This window comes from Bos mutus, chromosome 10 (genome assembly GCF_027580195.1).
Source record: "Bos mutus isolate GX-2022 chromosome 10, NWIPB_WYAK_1.1, whole genome shotgun sequence".
Lineage (NCBI taxonomy): Eukaryota > Metazoa > Chordata > Mammalia > Artiodactyla > Bovidae > Bos > Bos mutus.
The window spans coordinates 79,089,857-79,104,043 of record NC_091626.1 but is presented as its reverse complement, the minus strand read 5'-3'; the positions used below and the strand labels follow the sequence as shown (position 1 = coordinate 79,104,043).

At 43.2% G+C, this 14,187-nt stretch overlaps 1 protein-coding gene across 1 annotated transcript in view; it reads right to left on the bottom strand.

Annotated features, from left to right (window-relative positions):
• The window catches only part of RYR3 (ryanodine receptor 3), a 457,031-nt gene that overhangs the window by 377,412 nt on the left and 65,432 nt on the right, over positions 1–14,187 (bottom strand).

The following is a 14,187-nucleotide window of genomic DNA, read 5'->3' as shown; positions in this document are numbered from 1 at the left end:
ACTGAGAATGTGGTGTTAGTTTCAGGTGTACAGCAAAGTGACTCAGATAAACACAAGCATATATAACACAGGGAACTCTACTCAATACTCTGTAATAATCTACATGGGAAAGGAGATGCATTTTAGATATGCATCTAAGGAAGATTAAAAGGAAAGGAAGACTGAGAGAAGCCTTGAGGATCCAGGCTGGAAGGACGAGTGGTCAAAAAGAAAAGCCAAGGAGAGGACTTTCCTCCTAGGCGGCAGCCTCAAAAGCAGCCCTCCTCCAATTGCAGACACCTTGTTTGAGTGGCATTCCTCTGCTTGATGGTCCAGAAATGAGGCTGACCTCCATTTACAGGAACATGATCACCCCCTGCACAACCCTGCCTGACCAGGAGCGGCAAACCTCTTCCTTACCCATCCCTCCATCCTTGCTCCTCCAACCTGTCAGTCCACATGCTCTCTCTCCACCGCCACCTGACCTCGGGTTTCAAACATCAAAGAAGACTTCCAGGCATAGTTGAATTAAAGGGGGAACCAGAGGCACCCCAGGTGTAAGTGCTTCTTCTCAGCACTTGCTCTCCTGTTTCTCGTCTCAGTTCCAGATCCCCTTGTCTTAGTGTTAATCCTATCCTACAGTACTGGAAAGGCACACTAAATAGACATGCTTTTTCCTCCACGGTGCCTACAACACATCTAGTCACATGGAAAAATGAAATCCTCTATGTGGTGGGAGCATGAAGAGATTCAGTAGGACCAACCCCCACAAAGAGGTCTGCAATGCCCAGGGATTGGCCAGCGGCGACAGGGAAATTTGAGACGTCACAAATCACAGACATATGAGGTGAACATTGAGGGGATAAAAAGGGCTCCATCCTTTCACTAGCCCTGAAATGTCACTGTTCATCACTAAATTGAGTCAGTAATAAATTCAGGCCTCTGCTTCAGAATTCAGTCTTCATTTGAGTTGAGACAGAAGAAAACTCCAGAATATCACTTCTCTCGAAATGTGGGCTCAGGGGGATCTCTGAAAAAAATGAAGTTTTTCCCCAGGCAGAGTATGCTCCAGATCCCAGACCCAATACCATCCCCCTGGGGGGCACAGGGAATGGGGGAGGATTCTGAGTTGTCAAAACTTCAGAAAGGTGCCACGAAATGGGCGTGGCAGTTCAATGGTCTGTACTGCAAGAGGCAGTCCTCAAAACACATAATTTTTCCATCCAAAATGTCAAGAAGACCTGTTGAGAAATACTTTAAGTATCTCCTACCCACGTACCATTCACCAATGGAAACACGCATTTGGAAATCACAGAACTGGATCTATGGACCAGATTTCTCACAAAGGGAAAGTCAACAAAGTTTTCTTTATAATATGTGTCTTAGAGAATCACCTTTCCCATGTTCTTTCCACCCTAAAGTGCCCAAACCATCTTGCACTAGCTGCCTCAGGGATCTATTTGTCTTCTGAAATTGACCTGTGCTGTAATTCACATCCTCATAACCTAGGCTACCAATCAACTCACGAAATAAAGGAATTGCCCTGGCTCAGTAACCACTTCCTGAAGAGCATTCACATGCAGGCACTGTCCAAGTCAGCACTCTGGGGGATACACGTGACTGTGAGGCTCTGGACCAACTTACCCTTCTCCAAACATGTTCACTTTTTTCCACCTGCTGTCTGGAACTGTACAGCTTGGACTGACCTGGCTGTAGACACCACCTGGCATAGCAGCCTGTACCTGCCTTCCCTCCAGACAGCAGCTATTAGCACCACAAACCTTCAACAGACAGACATCTGGAGCCAAAGAGTGCTTGACGCGGAAATCTTTGCACCATTTGGAATCATGAGATGAGTTAATTTAACTCATTTCATTAATTCTCTCACTCCCTAGTGGAACACAGAACACAACCCCTTCTAGGCCATTACCAACTCTATTTAGTTTACTCATCCCTATACTGATGTATGCTTTCTCCCCTCTTGTTATCTCTCTTCCTTTATCCCTTTGCTTTAAAGCAAATCTGGGAATTTCCAGATAATGCTATTTCCGAGGAAGCCCCGTTAACTGAAGGCTGCAAATTCTCCCACTTTTGCTATCTTTTCTTCCAGAAACTCTAGCTCCCCTCACAATCCTCACTGCCAACTCAGATGATTACTCTTCAACTCAGGTGCCCAAAATCTTCTATTTTGAGACACATGATAGCCAATCTCCACATCTTCTTTGGCAATCTATCAACAGACTAGTTACTTCTCCCATCCTTTATCTGACTCTTAATGACAATTGGGGAATTTGATAAACATTTTTGTGTGAATTCAACTCACATTTATTGAGTGCCTTCCAAGGGCAAAGAATTCTTCCAGGGTATCATGAAGTACACCAGGTTTTGTAAGAGGTGATATGTTAATATTGTAATAACGGAGCTGACATCTGACAGGCCAGCCCACAGCCTTTCTCCACTCTGCTTTAATCATCATCTCAAGTAATTTCAAGGTTCTTGTGGACAATCTATTCAAAATGAATCAGTTCAGTTCAGTTGCTCAGTCGTGTCCAACTCCTTGCAACCCCATGGACTGCAGCATCCCAGGCCTCCATATCCATCACCAACTCCCGGAGTTTACTCAAACTCATGTCCATTGAGTTGGTGATGCCATCGAACCATCTCACCCTCTGTCGTCCCCTTCTCCTCCTGCCTTCAATCTTTCCCAGCATAGGGTCTTTTCAAATGAGTCAGGTCGCATCAGGTGGCCAAAGGATTGGAGTTTCAGCTTCAACATTGGTCCTTCCAGTGAACATTCAGGACTGATCTCCTTTAACATGGAATGGTTGGATCTCCTTGCAGTCCAAGGGACTTTTAAGAGTCTTCTCCAACACCATAGCTCAAGAGCATCAATTCTTTGATGCTCAGCTTTCTTTATAGTCCAACTCTCACATCCATGCATGACTACTGGGAAAACCATAGCCTTGACTAGACAGACCTTTGTTGGCAAAGTAATATCTCTGCCTTTTAATATGCTGTCTACTACTACTACTACTAAGTCGCTTCAGTCATGTCCGACTCTGTGCAACCCCATAGACGGCAGCCCACCAGGCTCCCCCGTCCCTGGGATTCTCCAGGCAAGAACACTGGAGTGGTTTGCCATTTCCTTCTCCAATGCATGAAAGTGAAAAGTGAAAGTGAAGTCACTCAGTGGTGTCCGACCCTCAGTGACCCCATGGACTGCAGCCTTCCAGGGTCCTCCGTCCACGGGATTTTCCAGGCAAGAGTACTGGAGTGGCGTGCCATTGCCTTCTCCGAATATGCTGTCTAGGATGGTCATAACTTCTTCCAAGGAGTAAGAGTCTTTTAATTTCATGGCTGCAGTCACCATCTGCAGTGATTTTGGAGTCCCAAAAAATAAAGCCTGCCACTGTTTCCACTGTTTCCCCTTCTATTTGCCGTGAAGTGATGGGACCAGATGCCATGATCTTTGTTTTCTGAAAGTTGAGCTTTAAGCCAACTTTTTCACTCTCCTCTTTTACTTTCATCAAGAGGCTTTTTAGTTCCTCTTCACTTTCTGCCATAAGGGTGGTGTCATCTGCATATCTGAGGTTATTGATATTTTCCCAGCAATATTAATTCCAGCTCGTGCTTCTTCCAGCCCAGCGTTTCTCAGGATGTACTCTGCATGGAAGTTAAATAAGCAGGGTGGCAATATACAGCCTTGACGAACTCCTTTTCCTATTTGGTACCAGTCTGTTGTTCCATGTCCAGTTCTAACTGTTGCTTCCTGACCTGCATATAGGTTTCTCAAGAGGCAGGTCAGGTGGTCTGATATTCCCATCTCTTTCAGAATTTTCCAGTTGATTGTGATCCACACAGTCAAAGGCTTTGGCATAGTCAATAAAGCAGAAATAGATGTTTTTCTGGAACTCTCTTGCATTTTTTGATGATCCAGTGGATGTTGGCAATTTGATCTCTGGTTCCTCTGCCTTTTCTAAAACCAGCTTGAACATCTGGAAGTTCATGGTTCACATATTGCTGAAGCCTGGCTTGGAGAATTTTGAGCATTACTTTACTAGCGTGTGAGATGAGTGCAATTGTGCAGTAGTTTGAGCATTCTTTGGCATTGCCTTTCTTAGGGATTGGAATGAAAACTGACCTTTTCCAGTCCTGTGGCCACTGCTGAGTTTTCCAAATTCGAAATGAATACCTTGACCTAATGATTGCCCCTCTGCTTTGGTAACACACTCTAATGAAACTTCCTTGTCATGACCTAGAATGAATCCAGTTCTAAAATCCAAAACTGGACTTTTACTATACAGATGCACTCTTCTCTCTTGCTTGCTTTCTCATTGCACTATTCTTGCTTTCCCCTTCAGCAAATTGGCCGGTTCCAAGAGAGCACACTGCCATCGTCATTATTTTCTCCACCTGAGCAAGGAAAATGATTGATTTTTTGGAAAGATAAAACATCACAACTTTGAAGTTTGGGGAGTTTTAAAAATATTGTGTACTAAATCATATAAGTAGAATCTAGAAAAATGGTATAGATGATTTACAAAGTAGAAATCAAGACACAGGGAACAAACATGTGGATACCAAGGGGGAAAAGGGGAGTGGGATGAATTAGGAGATCAGGATTGACATATATACATACTGTTGATACTATGTACAAAATAGACACCTAATGAGAACCTAACTATATGGCATAGAGAACTCTACTCGATGCTCTGCAGTGACCTAAATGGGAAGGAAATTCCGTTCAGAGGGGATATATGTGTACATGAATATGTATGAATCAGTACAGCTGATTCATGTTGCTGTATTGCAGAAACTGACACAGCAGTATAAAGCAACCATACTCCAATAAAAATCAAAACAAACAATAAATAAATTTATGAGGGTTATTTTTGGTAACATTCTCAACTTGTTTGAACCTTGCTTCACTGAAACACAATCATAAATTTTTTCCTTTTTCATAGGACTTATAGCAGACTTAACTCAGTCAATATCAAATAATAATAGCTTCCATCTATAATAGAAAGAGAGGCAAACTAAAGGGAAGAAAGCACTAGTCTGGAGGGCATAATAATCAGAAACAGTAAGACCTTTCAGACCCAGCCTCTGTCCTTGGGTGGGCGTTATGAATCTCCTGGGGCCCCAAGAAATTATCTGCATAAGACCGCAGAAGGTTTTCCTTCTTTTACCAAATAAGTCAAAAGGTCTCGGCCTGGCTTTGAAAATGTCTCCACCACTGAGTTCTCCCCTCCACCTCTCGTCTTATCTTCCTTCATTCCTATTGCCTACCATCTCCCAAATAAGTCTTGCTCAGAGTTCATGGAATGCTCCTCCTTGAAATCCCTCCTTCCTTTGTTCAACTCTTGAAATCCTTCCTTCCTTCATTCAACTCCATATTCTCCTAGTTCTCCTCCCTTTCCGATGGATCCTTCCCATGTTCTCTTTCTCCTGCCACCCCTAAATATAGGGATCACTCAAGGATGGGTCTTTGTCATTTTCCCTTAGAAATCTCACTCATTCTTCAGGCTTCCAGGTTTATTCTGAGAGTCATTATGCCATCTGTACTTCCAGTAGGGCTAGTGGTAAAGAACCTGCTTGCCAATGCAGGAGACATAAGAGATGATCCCTGGGTTGGGAAGATCCCCTGGACAAGGGCATAGCAACCCACTCCAGTATCTTTGCCTGAAGAATCCCGTGGACAGTGGAGCCTGGTGGGCTACAGTCCATAGGGTTGTAAAGAGTCAGACACGATTGAAGCAACTTAGCACACACACACTCACACACACCTCCAACCTGATGGCATTCTATAGTTCCAAATCTCCACCTATTGATCCATGGACTTCTCAACACCTCAAACCAATGTGTTCCATTGTATCATGTATTCATGATACATGAATATTCATCTTTTTATTATGATTCCTGTATTTGTCAATGACATATCCAACCCCTCTTCAGCCCAGGCTCAAACACCATCACCTTCTATCTGAGTCTTCTCTCTCCCCTCTTCTGCAACATATGGACCAGAGGAAGCAAACACTGGAGCTCTAGAGCTCAGAACAAGGCTATAACAATACCCAAAGCAGTCTTCCTTTGGTCTTTTACTGGAGGCACAGCCCTGACTTCATCATTTTCCTGCTGAAAATCCACAATGACTCTACACTGTCCACAAAACAAATATAAATTTCTTAAACCAGTATATAAGGACCTCCACGTTCCAACTTCTTCCCTACAGACGTCTTTGCCATCTCTACCTCTGTGCCTTGATTTGCCATTTTTCTGTGATCACAGATTCGCTGGCCTCCCAAGCTCAGCTTAAATATCATATTCTTTATGAAGTCCAGGTCACTATGCCTCTCCTGCCAAACTTCCATAGCAATTATTACTGTCCTCTTGCATAATGATTATTCACAATATGCCGTATCCCCAGTTATGTATTTGGAAATGGCTCACATTTGCTGATCTCTGACTGTGTAACAGGCACTGTGTTTTATGGACAATAACCCATTTAAACTTCATGTCAATGCTGTGATGTAGGTACTATTGTAATCTCCATGTGACAGATGAGAAGCCCCTGTGCAGAGCAGTTAAGTAACTTGCCTAAGGTCTCCGGGTGGCAAGGGGTGGAGCCTGGTATCCAGTCTGGACAGACTGTATCCACATTCTCTTTCCCAACTTCTCTCAGTTGGCCATTTACCCCTTGAAGGCAGGGTCCCCATCTGGTTCACCTTTACACCTATTGGGATACTCACAAGCATGGTGCCTTAAACACATCATTCACCCAATTATAACTTATTAAGTGGGCGTGTTTCCACCTTGCAACCCCAGTTAATTACAAACTCTGTTAGAGCAGAAAACAGCTTCCCCATCCAAGCTGGGAATGTAATGTGTTTGGTAAAATCATGTTGGCTGATTGGAATACAAAATCTGATTAAAAGAAGAGATTACTCTCATGGAACAATAGTTTTTGTAGAAGGGGTCACTGCTTCACTGATGAGTCAGAACTGAGTAAAGTTATAAAAAGAGAATAGATATTGACATAAAGAAGGAATGGGGAAGAAGCCATAATGAGGCTTTGGAGCCCATTTCAAAATTTCTTAGTTTCTGTTGCTTAATTATTATTGCTGATAATAATAACCATTCATTCTATACCAGACACTCTGCTGAAATCTAGCCTCCCCTCCTAGATGATATAACACTCATAACAACACAACCATTCTAAGAATGAGGAAACCAAAGCTCTGAGGATTTAGCTAATTTTAATGAATAAACATTTAATGAACAGTCACCATGTGACACCATGTTCCAGCACCTCAGTTTAGTCCTTACAACTTCCCTAATATTCTCTCTATTCATAGATAAAGAGGCTGAAGCATAGAGAGCATAATTAACTTGCCTAGCATCACACCACATGTAAGTAACAGTTTCCAACCTTGAACCTGGGATTACATGAATCAGGAGCCTGTCCTCCTGATCATGATGCCAAAACAGCTCTTGACTCCAAGAGAGTGACCTTAGCAATAGATTTGAAATACGTCTTCCTGATTCTAAGGCCCATGGTGATGGTGTTGATAAAAATAAATATATCCTGGCCCTCTCACATGGTGATCCAACTTCAAAAAGTAACCAAATCAGAGAGCATGATGCCAGAGAAAACAGCCAGAGACCTTAAAATCAAATAAAATCAAATTTCTCAGTGTCCCATGACTATAACGATGGAAGGAGTGAACATCATCCCTAAACTTGTAGCAGTGCAGGGTGGGTGGGGGGATGATTAAAATCCAAGGTATATCGTATATCAGCATCCCCCCAAGCCATGTGGTTCACAAGCGCTGGCTATTCCTGTCATAGCTCCAGCCTGGGTGGTGCTGAGTGATTGTCCCCGAACAAGAATATACAGCCTTTGGCTCTCTTGGCTGAGATGTCCTATTATCACAGGTTGCCTCTGACAACGTTCTTCCCATACCCCGCTAGAGAACTTTGAACTTGAAAATGAATGGAGCTTGCCTGTTCTATTCCTGCTGCTTCTTTCTTATACCCCGACTCCCAGCACCAGGGCCAGAGAAGGTCTGTGTTTGCCATCTTGGAGTTGATGGATGGGGGCACCCTGGCTCCCTCTCTTCTCTCTGGGTCATTTGTAGAGGACTCTTTGGGACAAAACAAAATGGCTGAGAGCCCTATTTAAGGTCGGGCATTAGGCAGTTGACGACAGCCCTATAGTTAGCTGTGCACATCACCGGTGCTGAGCAGCTCGTGAGCAGGGGCATGTGGGACAGAGCGCAGTCCATCAGATTTCATGGCCTACCTTTAAGTGCAGACAGGACTGCAGAGGACAATCCATAACCATTTATTGCTTTAAAAAGGAATATGTGGCCTCGCCACTCTTCTTGAACAGCAGGCACTATTTTGGGAACTGATACAGTTAGAGCTATCTGCTAAATATATATACAGACATGGGTGAGAGAGCTTATTCCAAGGCTTTACCCAAAAGCATCTCTTAAATGAAAAATAAGTGGGTTATTGGGATGACAGGACCATCTACAGACTGTTTCAGAAGGATTAACAGTACTGGCAGTCTACTGTGCCCTAGGTATCAATCATTTTAACTATTTGCTTCCTCAGATTCTAAGCTCCTCAGGGGCAGGAACCTCTCATTTCCCTGTGAATCCTCAGTGTCTGGCATAGTGGCTGGCACTGAGTAGAAAAGCACATACTTGTGAATTTAATGAAAGAACCATATATATTGAAAATTAGTAATATTAACAAAATACTGACATATAAAAATTGCATCATGAAGATATTTCTGCATTTCCTTCCTTGTAGAGTCTAGAATGTCAACATGGAAACAGTTGGAATGTTATATAAGGCTCTGCAATATCCTGTTCACTTCTACAATGGCTCAATGAGACCTACAGATATTCTTAATCCCATTTTAAAAATTATTAAGCTACTATCTCTGATTCCTTACTACTCATTGCTTGTTGCACAATGCAATAAAATGGAAATGCCAGGATCCAAGAGACAAAATTGATAGAGTTGATAATTCCTTCCTTTGTAAAATACAGTCATCATTCGGCTCATAGGGTAGACTTTCTCTTGCATGTTGCTCCTATTCGAGAGCATCTCCTTCTCAGGTTCCTTGGCTGGCCACGCCTCATCTTCTCCTCTGTAATGCGGGAGCTGTGCCCCCACATTATTCTTCAGAGTTCTTTTCCTTACCTGAACTCTCCTCCCTGGTGATATCATTTGGTTTCATGGCTTTAAAAATCATGTGTAGTCATTAATATTGTTCTTGTTTAGTCACTAAGTTGTGTCTAAACACTATGCAAGCCTATAGACTGTATGTAGCCTGCCAGGCTCCTCTGTCCATGGGATTTTCCAGGCAAGAAATACTAGAGTGGGTTGCCATTTCCTTCTCCAGGGGATCCTCCTGACCCAGGGATCAAACCCTGGTCTATTGCATTGGCAGGCAGGTTCTTTATCACTGAAGCTGCCAAGGAAGCTCCAGTCATTAATACTAATGACTCTCAAATTTGTATAACGTGCTTAAACTTCTTTTATCTCCAATTGCTTAACAGGTTCAACTCATAATCATGTCCCTTGTGTGTTCCTCCTGATGGTCTATCTCAGGACATGGCAACTCCATTCTTCAGGTACTCAGGCAAAAGAAAAATCTTGAATTAATTCATTTTTTTCTCAACTCACTTCCACACCAGCAACAAATCCTACCAAATCTATCTTCAAAATCTATGTGACTGGACCAGCTTGCATCCTCCTCACCACACCACCTGGTCACACCATCACCTCTTGACATGATTACTGCAAGCACCTCTGAACTTATTTCCCCCTCATCTCTCTTCCCTACACACTAGCTAGAGGAAGGTTTTTACTGAGATCCTATCTCCCCACTACTCAAAACTCTTCAGTGGCCTTCTGTCTTACTCAGGAAAATGGCAGGATTCTTACTGTGGTCCTAAAACCAGCCCCACTTGCCTTTGATCTCTCTTCTTTTGCTTGCTTAGTCTCAGCTGTACTGGCCTGGTTCTAGGAGCTTAGATTTTTGAAGCACACTCCGCCCTCCCACCCTTTGCCCTGGCTCTTTCTTTGCCAAGGATGCTCCTCTCCAGTTCTCCACAGGGCTCCTTCCTCACTTCCCTTAGGTGTCTGCTCAGTGTCAGTTTATCAGAGAGGCCCTCCCTCTATGAAATTACACCCCCATTCCCACTCCGCACTTTCCATCTTGCTTCATCTGCCTTCCTTCCCCACTAGCACTTACCACCTAAGAACATGTACTTGTTTGTTTCTTATCTATTCCCTCCTCATTAGAACGTAACCTCCATGGATACTGTTTTGGCACCACTAAATCTCCAGTGTGTACAACAGAGCCTGATACAAAGTACATGAGTATGTGCTCAGCCGCTCTGTCTTGTCTGACTCTCTGCGACCCCACAGACTGTAGCCTGTCAGGCTCCTCTGTCCATGGGATTATCCAGGCAGGAATACTGGAGTGGGTTGCCATTTCCTTCTCCAGGGGATCTTTCTGACCCAGGGATTAAACCTGCATCTCCTGAGTCTTCTGTGTTGGCAGGTGGGTTCTTTTTACCACTCAGCCATCTGGGAAGCCCCACAAGGTAGGTACTCAGCCCCGAGAAAAAGACTAGAGGTTTGTTCCTTTGCAGGAATTGTGCAATCATTCCTCAGACTCGTCTGGGATTAAGGGCTTATGTTAAAGGCTGACAAACAAAAGAAGCAACCCACAGCCTGCAGGCAGGGACCTGGAAAAAGTGTCCTGTTTTCTCTTGATAACTTTTCCCACTGCCAAGAAGACTGAATTTGAAGTCTGGTGATACAGTTGCCACAGCCTCCCCCATGGCTTGGTCCTTTTGGAACTTGCAGAGAAGAAGGCAAACGGGGAAAGCCTTCCCTGAGCTGATTAGGGAGATCTGCAGGCCCTAGGGTTCCCAGGTGCAGTTCACTCCGTCAGGTAGACTAGGCAGCTAGCCAACATGGAAGAATGCAGTGACCTGTAACATCGTCTCCAAGAAATAATGGTCAATTTATTTAAATTTCCGATCCTCACAGGGTAGAAAAATAATGATCGAGTTGGTACCAGGCAATTTCAGGCCCCACAGGAAGGTTTGCTTTTTTTTTCCCAATAAAATTGTACATAACTTGATATTTTGAATATTCTCCCCCAAAGCAAGTGAGTGACCATACCCAGGAGCATACACATACCCCTTTGGTTTCTTTCTTCTTCAGACACATCAGCCGGGGTAAAGAGTGAGCACAAAAAGCTAGACTACTATAGCAATCATGATGTTTGATGTATAAGAGGGAGCAAGGGTTGATAATAGTCACGACAGGGAAAGGTAAGTCTGTGGATCTAACATTGCTCTGAACCTAATTTGGAAAAGGTGGGGATGTAAATTGGTGCAGCCACCATACAGAACAGTAGGAAGGGTCCTTAAAAAACTAAAAATAGAATTATCATATGACTCTGCAATCCCACTCCTGAGCATATATCCAGTTTAGTTCAGTTCAGTCGCTCAGTCGTGTCCAACTCTTTGCGACCCCATGCATCACAGCATGCCAGGCCTCCCTGTCCATCACCAACTCCCAGAGTTCACTGAGACTCACATCCATCGAGTCAGTGATGCCATCCAGCCATCTCATCCTCTGTAGTCCCCTTCTCCTCCTGCCCCCAATCCCTCCCAGCATCAGAGTCTTTTCCAATGAGGCAGCTGTTCACATGAGGTGTCCAGAGAAAACTATATTTGAAACTATACATGCACCCCTAGTTCACTACGGCACTGTTACAATAGCCAAGACATGGAAGCAACTTAAATGTCCACCGACAGAGGAATGGATATAGAAGATATGGCATGTGTATACATACATAGATATAGATATTTGTGGGTGTCTGTGTGTGTGTATATATACACACAGAATGGAATATTAGCCATAAAAGAATGAAATCTTGCCATTTGCAGCAATATGGATGGACCTAGAAATTATCTTATTAGGTGAAGTCAGACAGAAAAAAATAAACATCACATGCTACCACTTATATGTGGAATCCCTCCCTAAATGATACAAATGAACTTATTTACAAAGCAGAAACAGACTCACAAACTTAGAAAACAAACTTACAGTTACCAAAGAGGAAAGAGGGGAAGGGAAAATTAGGAGATTGGGATTAACATACACCCACTGCTCCTGCTGCTGCCGCCAAGTTGCTTCAGTTGTGTCCGACTCTGTGCGACCCCATAGACGGCAGCCCACCAGGCTCCCCTGTCCCTAGGATTCTCCAGGCAAGAATACTGGAGTGGGTTGCCATTTCCTTCTCCGATGCATGCATGCATGCATGCTAAGTCGCTTCAATCGTGTCTGACTCTGGGCGATCCCATGTACAGCAGCCCACCAGGCTGCTCTGTCCACGGAATTCTCTAGGCAAGAGTACTGGAGTTGGTTGCCATTTCCTTCTCTGATATAATGCCTGAGTATATCCTAATAATAAGTGGCAAGGAGACATGGAAAGGAAGCACAAACAATATTGGCCATGAGTTAAAAATAGCTGGAAGATAGGCAATGGGTTCATGAGATTTCTTATACTATTTTCTCTACTTCTGTATGTTTAAAATTTTCCATAATAAAGCTAAAAAAAAAACCTACAAAGAACTAAGATTAGAGTTGCTGCTGCTGCTAAGTCACTTCAGTCGTGTCTGACTCTGTGCGACCCCATAGACGGCAGCCCACCAGGCTCCCCCGTCCCTGGGATTCTCAAGGCAAGAACACTGGAGTGGGTTGCCATTTCCTTCTCCAATGCATGAAAGTGAAAAGTGAAAGTGAATTCGCTCAGTCATGTCCGACTCTTCGCGACCCCATGGACTGCAACCTACCAGGCTCCTCCGTCGATGGGATTTTCTAGGCAAAATAGATAATCAATAAGGACCTACTGTGTAGCACTCAATATCCTGTAATAACCTATAATGAAAAAGAATCTGAAAAAGAATAAATATATGTACAGGTGTAGCTAAATCACTTTCTTGTACACCTGAAACCATCACAATATTGTAAATCAATTATACTACAATATAAAATTAAAAAAAATTGTTAAGCTTTAAAAAAATAAATAGGGAGTGTGAACAGCACACTTTTTAATTTCCCATGTTTGTATCATAACTGCTGATGCATTTGCAAGCCACCTTCATCTTGAGAAACCATGAGCCTTGAAACCCTAGAAAGAGACAAAGAGTATCCAATTCTGACTTTACCAACGACACTACTGGGAGACCCTGATGAACTGTGCAGTGATACCTACATTTTTACATTAGATCTAGTCTTTAAGTCAGTTTCCTTTAATTTTGCCATTGATTCTGGGATCTTTGTTATACCTCTCTGACTTGAGGTATAACACCTCCCTGGGCTATGTAATTCACCTGTGGCAGTTCACCCATTTTAAATCAGATCTTCTAACAATCCCTGTGCTTGGGGGAGTAGGCCACAGTACCATCTGCTTCTGTTTCTTAGACATAAACTAAGCATCGAGTTTCTCTCTACTGGCATAAGGTAGTGCCTCAGATGGTGAACTTTCTGGAATTTTCCCCTTTAAGATTTGTAGAAAAAGCAAACTGAACTAAAATACCCTACATGTAGCTTATACTCTGTGTGCATACCAACTTACTGACAGAGGTTGCATCTGAAAGCAAGAACAAAGCATCTAGCAATTTCCATACACAATCTAATAGCTAGGGAACACTGTTCCTCTCTCAAAAAAGATGCTTGATGAAGTTAGTAGACTATAATGAAATTTATGGACTGACATTGAGAAGGAAAGTCTTTGAAAATAGGTCACTTAAAGGCAAAAGAAGTGTTCTCATCATTTAATGGTGCATAAAACCCTATCAACTGTCCAGGGGTAGTTTCTTTAAAAAAAATATATCCATTTCATCCAGCTTACATTCAGTCATGCAAGAAATACTTGTGTGCCTACTGCTGCACCAGATTCTGTTTCATGGCCTGGGGTGAAGTGGTATATACAAAGGTGAGGCGTCTGCCCTCCTGGAGCCCCTAATCCAAGTAGATGACAATGTGGTCATACAGATCAGCTCAAATAGGCTTTAGGTGGCAGTGGTTTGCAGAGACGATGATATAAGATGATATAATTCAGAATCAGATGAATCTGAGTAAGACAGAAGAACACAGGAATGG